At 38.8% G+C, this 17,401-nt stretch overlaps 1 protein-coding gene across 4 annotated transcripts in view; it reads right to left on the bottom strand.

Moving 5' to 3' along the window:
- The window catches only part of LOC118280319 (fatty acyl-CoA reductase wat-like), a 36,258-nt gene extending 29,784 nt beyond the window's left edge, over positions 1–6,474 (bottom strand). The window contains exons 1-2 of one of the 4 annotated variants that reach the window (XM_035600285.2): positions 6,376–6,474; positions 5,900–6,058 (exon numbers count right to left, since the gene is read on the bottom strand). The gene's annotated coding sequence lies outside the window, so the exon portion shown is untranslated. Of the gene's footprint in view, positions 1–5,899; positions 6,133–6,290 lie in introns of all 4 variants that reach the window. The other 3 variants (XM_035600284.2, XM_035600283.2, XM_035600287.2) reach the window with 3 other exon arrangements.
- Between the last annotated feature and the right edge of the window lie 10,927 nt (positions 6,475–17,401).

Below are 17,401 nucleotides of genomic sequence, written 5' to 3'. Positions count from 1 at the left end.
GTATCTCGCGTTTGACTGAACTAATTTTGATGCGGTTTTCAGCATAATATTTTTCAAACTTTGGAGAAGGTTTTAGGGATATTACTTGACCCGGAGCTGCGGACTGCCTAGCGGGTTACCTCCGGCTCGAAAAGCAGCAGTAGGAACGGGGTGGTTTTTAGTCAGTAAGTCTGACACTCTCGCCTCACCCAAGGTGAGAGAAGTCAAAGAGTTAGTTAGTTAGAAGAGTGTTTTTCAAAAAACAAGTTCTTTATACTATGAAATGATTACTCAATCTCTTAGTACTTATTCGAACCTGTCTCTTTGTTTATCCACTATACATATAACAGTGCTGATACCGCGGGTTTTCCTGTTATCACATGTGACTCATAAAATTTCGAGATACCAGACAGCCTTGAAAGAAGAAATAGAAAGTGTATTTTTATGACTGACTTGTGTGACAGCTGTTTTACTTCGCTCAGGGAGATAAAAAAGCAGACGGATCGCCTGATGGTAAGCAATCAGCGCCACCCTGTAAATGTGGGAGAGCCATGCTTCGGCACGAATGGACCGGCTCGACCGGAGTGATACCACGGCCGAGCAGAAAACCGACGTTAAACAACGCTTGCGTTGTGTGAGTGAGGTTATCGGAGGTCCATTTATCCCCCTTCCCAATCTTCCTAATACTCGATTCCCCAACAATCCTTAATTTCCTGACATCCAAAAGACTGGCAACGCCCTTGTAATACCACTGGATTTTCGGGTGTCTATGGGTGGCGGCGATTGCTTACCATCAGGTGATTCGTCTGCTCGTTTATCGGCTTATACCGTAAAAACGTATTTCTACATATAATATATACCTAGAAGTGATGTCCCGCGATATTTCAAATCGACATATGTTCGAAAGTATTTGTTTTCGTAAGAAAATAAGTATACGTGTTTAATGTTTTAAAATAATCCACAAGACGGACATTAAAATAAAGATTAGTCATCTACCCTATTAACGAAACATTATTGTTACATTTTTTATTTTTATTATACTATTGCCTATTATCATTAAAAATCTATACTTAATATTATAAAGCTGAAGAGTTTGTTTGTTTGTTTGAACGCGCTAATCTCCGGAACTACTGGTCCGATTTGAATAATTCTTTTTGTGTTGGGTAGTGCATTTATCCAGGAAGGCTATAAAACATCACGATATGACCAATAGGAGCCGAGCAGAGCGGGTGTAACCGCGCGGAAGTAGCTAGTAAATTATAGTCATAATATTATGTCATGTTTCTTGACCGTCCCTTCACGTGTAATTATGATATAACGCCAGTTATTACAAAGCGGGTAAGCAGAAGCGTAAAGATTAAGATAAACCAAGTAATTGCAGTACCTACTCAAAATAATTGTTGTTACAATGCCCGTCTGTACTTTAAAAAGTGATATTATAAATGAGTGTGGTTTTATTTGTTTTTATTTTTTTTGTTTGGTAGGCTGTTACTCCTAAAATGCTGGACAGGTTTTGATGAATTTTGATAGAGAAATAGATGTGTGTTTGATGACACCTGCGAGAAGACTAGGAATGCTGACTTTTTAATTTTGTATGATATTGCACTTAGTAATGTCATTGCATCAAGTACGTACATGCGCGCGCACCTCAAAGAGCCATCAGACCACCACAGAAGGCCTCAGTAGACCTAATGCCGACACGGAGCCACCGGAGCTGCGGACTACCTAGCGGGTTTGCCAGGACTCCAGCTCGAAAAACAGGAGTAGGAACGGGGTGGTTTTTAATCAATGACCAAAAACCAGACTGTTCCTATTCCTGCGACTACCAAGTACCCTTAACCAATGAGTATGCATGAAAAGACTGATGACTGTTGATGAAGCCAAAGAAGTAGGTAAGATTCGTAGCAATTGGCGTTCCATAGTCTCTGTCTACCCCCATGGAAGACAGGCGTGAGGTTATGTATATAGTTCCGACCTAGATACAAAAAAACCTAAATCAAAATGAATGTATGTACAAAAATATACCTTATAAACATATTACATAAACCCTATTATCTTATGTACTCGTAAGATGTGTGAAATTACATCAAATTAGACATTAATTAGTATAATAATTACTAGCTTTATGTTTTTTAGTGCGTAAATATAAGTATGTATACATAAGTATGTATACATAAGTATGTATACATAAAGATAATAAATAGTTACTGCCTCGTTTTAACCGCGGTTGTCGAGCGAGAGAACTGCTGACCAAAGCCTCTTCTCACACGGAGAAGGTTTGAGCATTAATCACCACGCTTGCTCAATACGGATTGGCGATTCCAAACTTATAATTGGAAATTATAAGCCCAGGTTTCCTCACGATGTTTTCCTTCACTGTTTGTCAGTGGTGTCTAAATAATCTTAGAAAGTACATATAACGCGGACAAAGTTACATTGGTACTTGCCGTTGGTAGGTTTCGAACCTGCACCTTCCTACATGAATTACAGCAATAAGCTCACCTTCTATTACATGGCACTCATAACATAACTGGTGAAAAGTGGGTGTTACATTGTATTTCTGCACCTCTGTCTACCTCTTTTACAATTAAATAGCTTAATTGTATTCTAAACAATGATGAATGTAACTAACCTATCACTTTAACAAATTACCAATTTAAAAACAAAACGTAATACAGTAACAAAACAGTTAATTATTTCCCTAATGTATAAGAATGGTGTCAATAGCCCTATATTTAAATTTATTTAGTTAATAATAGAAAGATAAAGAAAACATAATTATTCATACGATTATTTGCAAAGAATCGTAGTTTATATTTTTTATGCATTAGTCGTGGTGGCCCGGAGGTTTAAGATGCCTGCTTCTCATGCATGAGAGTGCGGCTTCGAAACCTATCAACGGCAAGTACCAATGTGACTTTGTCCACGTACTATCTCAGATTATTTAGACACCACTGACAAACGGTGAATGAAAACATCGTGAGGAAACCTGGGGGCCTACTCTAATTCAACGAACGAACGAAAAAACTTCGCAGATTGCATACTACAATCCTATTTATTGCGAACTTTCGTGAACAAAAATGAACGTATAAATAAATAGGTTTTGATATGAAATTAAAAATAAAACGTTATTTCAAGTAATTCTATTAGTAAATTAATAAAACCTACGGCCGAAGATTAAACGAAACTTTGGATTCGAGAACCGGAGTAGGCCCCCTAGCTTATATTTTTTAATTATAAGTTTCTACATCGCCAACCCGCATTGAGCAAGCGTGGTGATTAATGCTCAAAACCTTCTCCGTGTGAGAAGAGACCTTTGGTCAGCAGTGGTCACTTAATAGGCTGTTAATGTATGAATTGAATACAATGAACAACGAAATATAGTGAGTCGATAAACCAATCGATAACCTAGTAATACTTTTCCTAAATACCAAAATTGAACCTGAGACCTCACACTTGTATTAGCATCAACTAGATAATATACATACAAACATACATAAATACATATATAATTTACATTACATTGTACATATATTATATACGTTCATGACATTTTCAATTAATTTGTTGACACACTCAAACATTCCCTTTTTCTAGAAATTGATAGACTTTCTAAATTTTATTCAACTAGACATTGAAAATTCTACGTATAAGCTATAATATAAAAATAAGTCGGGTTTTCCTTCCTGACGCTATAACTCCAGAACGCACGAACCGATTTCCACGGTTTTGCATTCGTTGGAAAGGTCTCGGGCTCCGTGAGATTTATAGCAAAGAAAATTTTCAAGAGAAAAGCAGGAAAACAGGGAAAATTATTGGTGGCGAAACGGAGTTCGCCGAGTTTGCTAGTTTTATTATAACTTTCCTGAGACATACTAAATTCCGCGGCACACGACCCGATTTATCGCGCTGCTACTCTCATACATCTGCTTATGAATATGAGCCTCTAGCATGGCTTGGACCTAGCGGGTTTACCGGGGCTCCGACTCGAAAAGCAGGAATAGGAACGGGGTGGTTTTTAGTCAGTAAGAGTCTGACACTCCCTCTCGCCTCGCCCAAGGCGGGAGAAGTCATTTGATGATTTTTCCCCCTAAAAAAAAGCATGGCTTGAAACTAGTCGAGTTCCTCGTCAAACAGTTACGTTAGTAAGCCGATAGTACAATAATTAATTCTACGCATATCTAATTTTAGTTTACTTTCGTTGAATATTGAACTTATGATCTTTTACATTGTAAGTTTTAGTTTTATATAAACTGATTTCGATACAAGATTTGAATCCGAGATATTGCATTAATAATTGCATTAGCCTTGGTTGATATTATATTGCAAAATATTTAAATTTTTATATAAACTTTAAACATAAAAACAAAAGGTGTTTGACCACTTTACGAAATTGTGTAATATTTAGTACCAATGTCAAATAGCTATCTAAAATAACATATTAATTACATACAAAACCTCACGCCTGTCTCCTATGGGTGTAGGCAGAGACAGTTTTTATTAAGGGGGAAAATCATCCAGTGACTTCTCTCGCCAGGGCGAGGCGAGAGGGAGTGTCAGACTCTTACTGACTAAAAACCACCCCGTTCCTACTCCTGCTTTTCGAGCCGGAGCCCCGGTAAACCCGATAGGTAGTCAGCAGCTCCGGATTAGGAGGCAGAGACAGTGGAGCGCCAATTGTTATAGATCTTACACACCTCTTTCGCTTCATCAACAGTCTTTTCTAGCTCATCGGTTAATAGCATAGTCGACATATACAATAAATATGTATCATACATACATATCGTCACGCTTTTAATCCCCGAAGGGGTAGGCAGAGGTGCACATTATGGCACGTAATGCCACTGTGTACACCCACTTTTTCACAATTATGTTCAAAGTCCCATGTAATAGGGGGTGAGTCTATTGCCATATACAGGACGTAGTTCCATATAATTATAAATGTTTTTATAAAAACTAATACTTTGTCTGACCCACCCAAATAGAACCCACAACTGTTAAGCCCCTGATAATGCACTCAATCAAAGAGGCAGTTGAGCAATAAGTAATAAATAAATAAATGATTTATAAAAACACAAGATTTAACACATAACTTCACTATGTCACTCTCTCAGTCACATTTAATAATTGTAAACCTCAATTACACCCATTTAAACCACAAAAGTCATGCTTTAAAGTCTCCATATGAACTACTAAATAATCAACATATAAAATTATGGCGTTAAAACAAACATAATCTCTTTAAAACAGTGTATAAACAAGCGAAATCGTAGCACGAAGTTACTAACACGATGCCCTCAATACAAAAGACATCAACGCGCAAACTTCGACAAAATATACTCTTGCGCACACAGTTTCTTAAGAGAACGGTTTGGATTTCTGCCAAGTCCCCTATTTGTATAGCGTTAATATATGACCTGGATTATAGAACAAGGATTTAAGTTTATCTCAGTAATAGTTTTTATAAAGAAAATTTTAGTGACCTACTTTTTTGAAACTAAAAAAATAATAATTAATAACCCTTTTTCAAAATCAAGTTTACCTATTGACCCAGTGCTTGACTGACACAAACGAATTGCATAAGAAGAAAAGTGTTAATGAATTCATCGGACACATAAAAAAACATAATAACATTACCATAAAAATTAGCATTTATTACAAAATGCTATGATACGCAAACATCTAATTCAACATCGGACCGAGCAAGAATGATATTTAAAAAAAAGTAGGTTAAGCTATCGCAACGAATTATCTAATACGACGTAAATTGGGCAACATTATAAACTTGGATTGGCCATACACTACATGAGAAAAACTTCATAAACCTACCTACGTAACACACTTTCACAAAAAACGAAACGACATAGGCATAATATATAGGCAAAAAAAAACAAATAAAAAAAATAATTTGACAACTCACTTGACAGCAAGGAGGTCCCGACTTTCCGACACTTCACTTTTTTTTCTATTCAAACTTTTATTTAAACACAACACTGTGGTAAACCTTTTTGGTTGAAATTAGGACACTGATGCCGGTTTGAAAGCAAGTTTATCCATGGCAAACTGTAGACTATCGCAACTACCAAAATATGAGGCCGAAATGATTGTTATATAACTGTTACTTGTATTACATAAAAATTGCCGACGGCACAGCTGTTTTATTATGCAAAGAGTAAGTTTTTAAGCTACCACACCGAGGAATCCTTACCGGGCTTACAAGTTTACAAAAAAATACTTTAAAAATTAATTAATAAAAAATTATATCCACACGCTTAGAAAAAATCTATAATAGAAAGAAAAAAAGCACAAACGTCAGTGAGATTTCGAAATTCGAACGCGCGAAGCCCGGTGCGGATTCCGCGGGAACGTTTGACAGTTTATATTTTTTTTATTTACGTTTTTTTTCTCAATTCGTTTAGGCACAGGTAATGCGTTCGAAAGTCCGTCGGGGTATGAATGAGTGTACTGTCGCTTGAAGGTGTAGTAATTCAGCAATTTGCCGTCCCCCCCTCCAAATCCCCAGTAAAAGTGGGGATGACTGACCACTGCCGGTGACTGTTGACGGTGAAGTAGAAATGAGACAAAAAAGCAAGTGTTGTTAAAATAGTTGCCAAGGTTAAAAACGGGATGGTCCACAAAGGAGGTCAGTTATGTAGCTGCGGTTAAGCGTCACTTCTCGAGGTTGAGAAATGGATGGGTTGCCGAGGAAAATTATGTTTGTCAAGAATGTTATAATAATTAGCGAAATTATTGCATCATTTTATTTGATTAATGTTGTAACTTTTTTTTATTAGGTGTTATCTAATATTTTTAGTGATATTACTTAATTTATGATTAATTTGAAAAAGAGTCAATGGCCAAGGGCTTTCGTGTCACTTGTTTTGTTTATTCGGGTCTTGGGTTCGATTCTCAGGTCAAGCAAAGTGTTATTTAGGTTATTGGCTTTTAACAATCTAGTTCGCAGAATTTAGAATAGTAGGTACACAGTGTATGATAATAGGATTTTTTTATGAGCAGATGGATCACCTGATGGTAAGCAATCGTTGCCGCTTATGGACACCCGAAACACCAGAGGCGTTACAAGTGCGTTGCCGGCCTTTTGAGGATTGTTGAGGAATCGTGGATTCGTAAGATTGGGAAGGGGGGATAATTGGGCCTCCGGTAAGAAAATACGTATTTTTTACGTATAAAACGTACCTAGAAGTGACATCACGCGATATTTCAAATCAATATATCTTCGAAAGTATTTGTTTCCGTAAGAAAATAAAAAATACGTTTCTAATGTTTTAAAATAATATACAAGACGGACATTAAAATGAAAAATTAGTCATCTACCCTATTACGTCCGTTTAAGTGCTATGAACTTAAAAACTACTGAATAGGCTTTAATAAAAATGAACAAATTTATTCACGACTTATTTTCGCAGAGGTAAATAATGTTATTGAATAAATAAACTTGTAATAACTATTAAAGGAATGTTTAATATAATTATGCGTATAATAATGCCATGTAATAATAAATTTTAAGTATATAATATGACAGATAGTAATATAATTTCTATTTATTTGTTGTCAGATTTTTCAAAATTGTCGTTTATTTTTTGCACAAAGATGTGTAGTACGGTGTTAAATTATCATTCATTTTGCATAACTTTGTATGTGTTATATTTTTTATGGTATAAGCCGGTAAACGAGCAGACGGATCACCTGATGGTAAGCAATCGTCGCCGCCCATGGACACTTGAAACACTAGAGGCGTTACAAGTGCGTTGCCGGTATTTTGGGGGTTAGGAATTTAAGGGTTGTTGGGGAATCGGGGATTGGGAATGAGGGTAATTGGGCCTCCGGTAACCTCACTCACACAACGCAAGCGTTGTTTCACGTCGATTTTCTATATGGCTGTGGTATCACTCCGGTCGAGCCGGCCCATTCGTGCCGAAGCATGGCTCTCCCACACTTGAACTGTATGTAAAATTTATTTTAAGTAATTCCTATGTAATATATGCTGTGGCCATATACTGGGCATATGCCAGGCACATTTCCAGACTCCGTGCTACTACTGAGAAATTTTCGAAAAACTGAAAATAAGCCCAGTAGTACATTGCCCGACCCGGGAACCGAACCTTGACCCTTTGCCCGGTAGTCGCACTTACGATCAGTAAGCTAACGAGGCAGTAAAATTCAAATTAAACGATTTAAAATAACTTATTTAAGAATCATTTGCTAATATTTGACGTAGATTGTTAATTTTAACATGGTCATGGTAAATGACCTTCTTTGATTGTTGTTTTTTTTTTTGTGAATATGTAAAAGTAAAGTAATTTCAATAATACATTTACATAATATGTATCTCTCTAGGCAAGATGTTGTGGTCACCCCCTTCTCATGCATGAGATTGCGGGTTCGAAACCTACCAACGGCATGTACCAATGTGACTTTTTCCGAGTTATATGTACTTTCTAAGATTTTTTAGATACCAATGACAAACGGTGAAGGAAAACATCGTGAGGAAACCTGGGCTTATAATTTCTAATTATAAGTCTGAAATCGCCAACCCGCATTGAGCAAGCGTTGTGATTAATGCACAAACTTTATCCGTGTGCGAAGAGGCCTTTGGTCAGCAGCGGCCACTTATAGGCTGTTGATGTTAGTTTTGAAATTAGGCAAGTACCTAGGGCGCTAGATTACATAAGGTACAATTTTAATCCTTGTAATATCACTGAAAATCTTAAATTATTCATTACTCAAATGAAAATTAAATCTGAAAATTTGTAATCATGTCTATTATACGCGTGAATAGCAGACTTTGTGACTAATAAAAGAAGCCTAAGTTACTCCTTAGTACATCAGCTACCTACAAATAAAAGTCTCTTTAAAACCTATCCAGCCATTTCAGAGATTAGCCAGAACAAACAGACAGACAGTCAAAAATTGTAAAAAATATAATTTTGGTGTATGTATCGTATGTATATGTATTCATATGCATGTAGTAAAAAGCAGTTATTTCAATGTTACAAACAGACACTTCAATATTATTTATTAGTCTAGATTATTTGACCTTTGTGGCAGTATTTTGTATTTCAAAATAAATTTCATCATTTTCAATTTAAGTGTGGAACAGAGTTAGGATTTTTTAAGGGAATCGGGGTTGGGAAAGATTGGGAAGGGGGGGAATTGGGCCTCCGGTAACCTCACTCACACAACGAAAGCGTTGTTTCACATCGGTTTTCTGTGAGGCCGTGGTATCACTCCGGTCGAGCCGGCCCATTCGTGCCGAAGCATGGCTCTCCCACACATCTGTGTGAGACTAGCCTTCACTATTACTCAGAATACTAAACAAGAAAAACCCATTAATATTTTAACTCGAGGTACCCGAGACCTTGTATTTGACAATAGTAGTATAGTGTGTAGTATAGTGGCCAAACGACCAACGAACTAGTCTTTTCCAAAAAATGACAAATATAGACGAATGAGAAATTAGCATTGATCAAGAATAACCACATGGTTTATGACATAAAATTCCCAAATCTAATAATGAGCCTTGACTACTAAGGTTAAGTTAGTATTCGTGAAAACAGCAGCTCATGTAGTGTAGATGTCCAGTCAACAAGGATGTAGCGAGGTTGACTGTCCAGGCGACACACGTACTTAGGTATCGTCATGAGCTAATGTTCACATGTAAACAGCAGCTCATGTAGTGTACAGTCATCATGAATTGGCCTCATCTGTATCAAAGTACAAGCTATGCAATCTCCATGCTTCGCCCGTGGGTTGTAGCATCGTAGTTTAAAAGGTTCAGGTTTATCTGTAAGTGCTAGTATCCAGTCAATGTCAAATATGGAGTCTCATACTAGGTCACTACTAAGATATAATAGCTAAATTATGAAACTATGTGACCGTTTCCACTGATACTACATAGTTGTGCGAGTAAGATTTGCTAAGATGATGTGCCGCCGCAACGCAGCTGTGTGAGAAAGATGCGCAGCTCTAGTATGCTAGACCCATATCACGCATTTTTCCATATAAATCAGCTGAGTCCGTTACCATCAGTGCTAAGCTATGTATACCAATTAATTTGATTGGTGGAAACCAAACGCATCCACAGCAACGTAGCATAGTACATCTCTGTTGGAAAAGCAACCTAAAAATGGTGATAAATGCAAATAATGGTGACATATGTAATGTGTAAAACAACGCTTGCGTTGTGTTTCGTCGTGTGAGTGAGGTAACTGGAGCCCCAATTCCCCCCTTCCCAAACATCCCAATCCGCGATTCCCAAACAACAACCCTTAAATTCCTTACCCCCAAAAAGCCGGCAACGCATTTGTAACGCCTCTGGTGTTTCAAGTGTCCATGGGCGGCGGCGATTGCTTACCATCAGGTGATACGTCTGCTCGTTTACCGACTTATATCATAAAAAAGACCAATGTGTCTCGACACATGTAAAATGTAACTGCATCATGATGAATAATCATTCATCATTGTCAGCTACAGTTGAGAAGGGGTAAGCTTCAACTATGCAGGTATGTTATCACGCAAATGGTTTCAAGTGATTATCCAATTAATTCTTTACAATATATGTATTATTATTGTCATTGGTTTTAATTGTTTGTGACACTCGGTTTATCTTTATAATTTGTTCTTATCACAGAAAAACAATCTTCTGAAAATTATAACAACAACAACACAACGTCACGCCTTTTATCCCCGAAGGGATAGACAGAGGTGCACATTGCGGCACGTAATGCTGCTATACAATGTACACCCACTTTTTACAATTGGTGTTATAGTCCCATGTAATAGGGGGTGAGCCTATTGCCATTTACTGGACACAATTCCAGACTCCAAGCTACTACCGAGAAATTTTCGAAAATCCGAAAAAAGTCCAGTAATACTTTGCCCGACCCGGGGAATCGAACCCGAAACCCCTTGTTCGGCGATAGCACTTGCGACCAATCGACCAACGAGGCAGTCTTATGAAAATTGTTTTTAATATTTTTATGGGCTAGGAAAACACACAAAATGTTCTGGCTCGAAAAGCAGGGATAGGAACGGGGTGGTTTTAAGTCAGTAAGAGTCTGACACTCCCTCTCGCCTTCTTAAAAAAAATACCCCAATCACACAGCTGTATACGGCACTGTGGTTGTTTCACGTCGGTTGTTTGTGAAGCAGTGGTATCACTCCGGTCGAGCCGGCCCGTTCGTGCCGAAGCATGGCTCTCCCATATTAAAATAAGAGTTTTGTTTAAGTAGGCTTGCTTAACAACAAGCGGAAGAGCATTTTGGTTTACTAGTACCAAAAAATTGGTTAGTTTATTCGAGCTGGTCTGTCAGAGCACCGAACGCGCTCTTTTTTCGATTACTTTAAACGTAAAGCAAACTCGTACTAAGGGTACTGTACAAAGCTATTTCAAACTCTGTGGTGTTTAGATACGCGTCCACAGGCCCGCATCGTACGCAACGCACGCAACGGATTTTAGTTTATCTTGTATAGAAACTTATACAACTGCGTCCACTGATCCGCATCGTACGGACCGCATCATCGGCAATGCCTGCGATCCGTGCTGATGACGTCATACTGAATGCGATGCAGGCCCGTAGATAATGTTGCCAGGCGTCCGGATAAAGCCGGATATGGTCAGGCTTTTTGGTTGCGTGTCCGGACAAAATTATAAGTATTCGAATAGAGTCCGGCTTTTGTTGGGTTTATGGTAAACATAAAAACGCTTGGTTTTTACATTCCTTTTTCTGTCCTATTAATAATAATAAGTCGCGAAATCCTCAATCTTGTAGGGTGTCCGGCCTTTTTACTCACATGTCCGGCCAAGCTGGCTGGCCTGTCCGGCTTTTAGGTTTGACGACCTGCTGGGGTCTTAGTCTGCTATTACAATTGTGTCAGAATGTCAGCAGTGCAAGAGGGACGGAGCTACGTAGGTTGTATAGCTCCATCTCTCTTGCACTGCTCAGTGATCGACCATTGTGAGACAATTGTAATAGCAGACTAAGACCCCTGGCAACCCTACCCATAGATGCTTACCTTTATTAGGAATTTTGAAAATTGTAATATAATCTTCACGCTTTGTTTTTGTTCCTGAGGCTACCTGCGCAAATGGTTTTAAGAACAACATAGTCATTTCCTTTCTCTAAGTGCCTGATGTTTTCGCAAATATGATTAAAACTAAACATTCGACAAATATATTAAAATGGCATTAGCAATACTTGTAATGTGCGATTTCCGCCTGAGTTTATAATGTTTAACGCAAATTGCTAATATTTGACGTAGATTGTTAATGTTAACTTTGTAAATTATCTGTTTTTCCTGAGAAATACATCCCCGGTCATTTCAAGGTCAGAGTGAATAGGTACTTTCTAAGGGTGTTACCACACCAATCGATCGATAGTCCATCGATGCCATCGAGCGATGCTCTCTCGCTAATATTACGAAACATTTCTTCTGTAAGTCTGATCGCCTAGTACCTGTATCTACCTAATTTTGATGATCGGTTTCTGGAATTTTATGTATTGGAAAAATTCATAACTTCGTTCCATGAAAACATGAGTTTAAAAAACCCTTCCCGTATCGTTTGTTATGTTATCTAGAAACCGTGCACTTGATATGTATACCCCCTTTTTGTTACACCGTGTATGTAAACGTAACGTTCCCGAATACCGCAAACAGGTGATGGTAAAAATAGTGTTTTATTTTCAAATAATTAAGGAATTAAATGTTGAAACTGTTCCTTGTCGCATAGTCAATAATGTCTCCGACACATGTCGCTCGACAAATGTTCCTAGTGGAGACGAGGCTTAAGTCTGATGTGGCATGAATAACACAAAAACAAAAAGATTTTTTTTTATGAAACGCCTGTATACGAGCAGACGTATCACCTGATGGTAAGCAATCACCGCCGCCCATGGACACTTGAAACACCAGAGGCGTTACAAATGCGTTGCCGGATTTTTGGGGTGTTAGGAATTTAAGGGTTGTTGTTCGGGAATCGGGGATTGGGAAGATTGGGAAGGGGGGAATTAGGCCTCCGGTAACCTCACTCACACAACGCAAGCGTTGTTTCACGTTAGTTTTCTGTGAGATCTTTAGAAAATTATAAAAACAAAAGATTTTTGTAGCGTTTTTCGTGAGCTTTCCGTTTACACCGTGTTTTTTATTTAAAGTAAGGTCGCTTTGTGCCAAAATTACGATGTTATACCAAATATCCTTGGTAATAAGAAACTGTGACATGACATGAGTAATGATGACGTCATAAGGCATTCAAAAAACCCCGGGCTTTTAAGGCGAACTAGCTGTTACATTCGACTCCGCCTGTATGGAAAAGGAGATGTAAATATTGGGCTCTCGCTTTGGGCGAGGTGAGAGGGAGTGTCAGACTCTTATTGACTAAAAACCACCTCGTTCCTACTGCTGCTTTTTGAGCTGGAGTCCTGCAGCTGCGGACTGCTAAGCGGGTTTACAGGGGCTCCGACTCGAAAAGCAGGAGTAGGAACAGGTAGTGTCAGACTCTTATTGAATAAAAGCACTCTGTTCCTACTCCTGCTTTTTGAGCTGGAGTCCTGAAGCTGCGGACTATCTACCAGTTACCGGGGCTCGGGCTCGAAAAGCAGGAGTAGGAATGGGGTGGTTTTTAGTCAGTAAGAGTCTGACACTCCCTCTCGCCTTTCCCGGGCAGTAGAAGTCAATGCATGACAACAGAATGACACAAGGTGTGACAACATGAACAAAGTACCTACTTACCAAATAGTAATAGTGGTCCTTGACTGCCTCGTTGGCCAAATGGTTGCAAGTGCGACTGCCGGGCAAGGGGTGTCGGGTTCGATTCCCGGGTTGGACGAAGTACTACTGGGCTTTTTTCGGTTTTGCGAAAATTTTCAGTGGTAGCACGGAGTCTGGAAATGTGCCCGGTATATGGCAACAGGCTCACCACCTATTACATGGGACTTACAACATAAATTGTGAAATGTTGGTGTACATTGGCATTATGTGCCATAATGTGCACCTCTGCGTACCTCTTCGGGGAATAAAGGCGTGACGTTATAAAAAAAATAGTGGTCCCTTACCACGAATGACATAGATAGAAATGGTCTTTGACCAGAAACAGGTTGAAAACCACTGCTCTAGACAGTCAAACAAACATTCTCGCTTATTATATTACTAGCGACCCGCTCCAGCTTCGCATGGGTGCAATGGTGATATATTATGCATGTTTTATACATATAAACCTTCCTCTTGAATCACTTTATCTATTAAAAAAACCGCATCAAAATCCGTTGCGTAGTTTTAAAGATTTAAGCATACAAAGGGACATAGGGACAGAGAAAGCGACTTTGTTTTATACTATGTAGTGACCATGGATTTTATACACGGCATACTTCTCTACCAATTTGTATGTCAAGTTTATTCTCACAATAAAAATATTACAATAACACGACTTTTCCCCGAAATGGTAAGCAAAAATGGGAAGAATATTTTTTTCATATTACAAGCCAGTCAACAAGGATACGGATCATCTGATAGTAAGCCATCACCGCCGCCCATGGACACTTGAAACACCAGAGGCGTTACGAGTGAGTTACCGGCCTTTTAGGGGTTAGGAGTTGAAGGGTTGTTGGGGAATCAGGGACTGGGAAGATTTGGAATGGGGGTAATTGGGCGTCTGGTTACCTCATTCACACAACGAAACACAACGCACACGTTATTTCGTTAGGCACTATGTGTGCTTGAATGCATGTCATAATATTTATATATTTTTCTAATCTGTTATTTAAATGCAATGACAATTATCTGGGGGTACGGCAGTGCAAGCCAAGTCGAGCAAAAAAGCGTCACGGCCCCACATGAGGGACAGGCCATACATCCGAAAAATGACAATAAAAGTATATATACTTACGCTTCATGCGATGGCCGATCGGTTTTCAAGTCGATCTATTTTATTTAAAACGTAAAATAAATATAATATTCATATGATAACAATTTACACAATAACTTAAGACAGAAAGTCCCTTAAATAGGGACTAAATAAAATAACCGCATTTTTTTGGAGGGGGGATAATCATCCAATGACTTCTCTCGCTTTAGGCGAGGCGAGAGGGAGTGTCAGACTCTTACTGACTAAAAACCACCCCGTTCCTACTCCTGCTTTTCGAACCGGAGCCCCGGTAAACTCGCTAGGTAGTCCGCAGCTCCAGATCACTGGGCCCCATCTGTGGTGGTCTGATGGCTCTTTGAGACGCGCGCGGAACACGACGCGCCGCACGCACCGCTAAATAACCGCCTTGGTACTACATGGGTCTCACAACTTTTTACGGTAAGAAAACTGAGGTGCGAGGCTTGGGCTTTTTTACAGGATGTTTTTGATTTGCACATTACGTCTTGCATTTTAATTATTATAGGTGTAATATTTATCTTCTAATTGCTAATTAACGCTTATATTAAAAATAATTGCTTTGTAAACAGTTTTTTATGGTACCTACTGTAACAATACTTATCTGGTTGAGGGTAGATTTACATTGTAATAGAGTGAACATTCAGTGGGTCTTGTTATAGTCGGGTTTTGCTTATGTCAGTGTGTCATTTTTCGAATCGTTCGCTGTAACTGTCAAGTGTAAATTCACATTCACTCGGAGGTAGCTGACAAGAGTCAGTCTTGAACGAGGTACCGGCGTGATAAGCTAAGGTTAGTAATGGTGTTAATATAAATTGAATTGTGTCTGATATTGTTAATAAATATTGTTATTGCGTTGATTTACCCATTCTTTTAATTCTATGATTCCCTCCTGAGGTCTAATTACATCTCAGAAGTGGGATTCGCGAGACATTTTGTTTTGTGGAACCACCCCACGAGCTCGACCGCTGATAAGTTGAATTTTTATTGTATAAAAACTGAAAATCAACGCAATTACAAGAAGAAAAATAAGAATGTGAGTGTTTTGATATTATAATACGATAACGTGAATGCCGATTCGGCCGATTGAAGTAGATACATTAACTTAAAAAAAAACCGTTGAACATATTTTTGAATAAAATTATTTTAAAAGATAAACATTTTATTGAAATATCAGTTTGGAATAGTTATTGAGTATGAGTATCGTCAAAAAATGATAAAATCCTTACAAAATCACCAAAGGTTTTTGTGATGCAAACAGATTAAAACTAGTGAATAATTTTATAATTATGATGTTGAAATACCTACGTTAAAATTGGAATTCAGTGACTTCGTTTCGCATGATTTTTACATGATACATTAACAAAATGCTCTAAGTTTCAGAAAAATGAGTGACAAGGACCGCAACTCTGACTATCGACGCACCAGCAACCATTCTTGCAACTATGAAAGACGAGATCTAGAGGTAAACGAGAGGCGCAGTCGTAGTCGCAGTCGCAGTGGCCATGCAGATAGCCAACAACGAGGACCAGGAACTCGAGGGCGCAGTCCAGCTCGTGATCGACGTCACGGCAGCGGGACACATCGTCAGCTGAGAAGCCGAAGCGTAAGCAGCACGCGAACGCTGTTCGAGCAGGAACGTCAGCTATCCAAGGAGAGGGAAAAATTGAGAACCCTTGAAAATCAGGTACGTAAAGAACGGGAAAGATTAACGGAACGGAACAGATCACGTAGGCGTTTAGAGACGCCTGAACCTGGCCCGAGCCATCGTGGGCTGACAAACGCCGGCGATAAAAACTCGCATCATTGCCGTTCCTTAATCACTCCCGCGAAACGCATGACCAGTGATGAACCACATGAAACACATGACAGCAAGAAGCCTAAATATATGACTACGGACCTTTTTGAAGATTTTTTCGTAAAACTTTTTAATTGTAAGGCAGGGGATCGTGAATCGTTTTCGAGTTCAACCATGAGTAACGTTATTCCAGAGTTCGACCCTATGTCGAAAGAGCAAACTATGAATATCTGGCTCGATAAAGTAGATGAATGCTCCGAAATTTATAACTGGAACGATAAGCAAACGGTTCACTATGCCCTGCCTAAACTCACCGGATTGGCTAAGACATGGTTCCAGGGTTTACCCTCTATCAAGCATACTTGGCTTGAGTGGAAGTCGATGCTTAAGGAATCATTTCCTGCTACTGAAAATTATGCAGAACTTTTGACAGAAATGCTTAATAGACGGGTACGCTCTGGGGAATCTTATGAACTGTATTATTTCGCGAAAATTAATCTGCTGAATAGATGTAAAATATTTGGAAAGCAAGCAGTGGATTGTTTACTTTATGGGGTCGAAGACAGGGGAGTTCGTGTGGGTGCTCAAGCAGCAAAATTTGATAAACCGGAAGATGTACTTGAATTCTTTAAAACTATTAAATTTCACAATAGGAATCAGTCGGATTTTAACAGAGACTTTAATAGGGATAAGCGCCTTACCTCTACATCAGTGAGCAATAACGCGGT

The sequence above is a fragment of the Spodoptera frugiperda genome, chromosome 21 (genome assembly GCF_023101765.2).
Source record: "Spodoptera frugiperda isolate SF20-4 chromosome 21, AGI-APGP_CSIRO_Sfru_2.0, whole genome shotgun sequence".
NCBI classification, from domain to species: Eukaryota; Metazoa; Arthropoda; class Insecta; order Lepidoptera; family Noctuidae; genus Spodoptera; species Spodoptera frugiperda.
The sequence above is the reverse complement of the archived record's forward strand: the minus strand, read 5'-3'. Positions and strand labels throughout refer to the sequence as shown.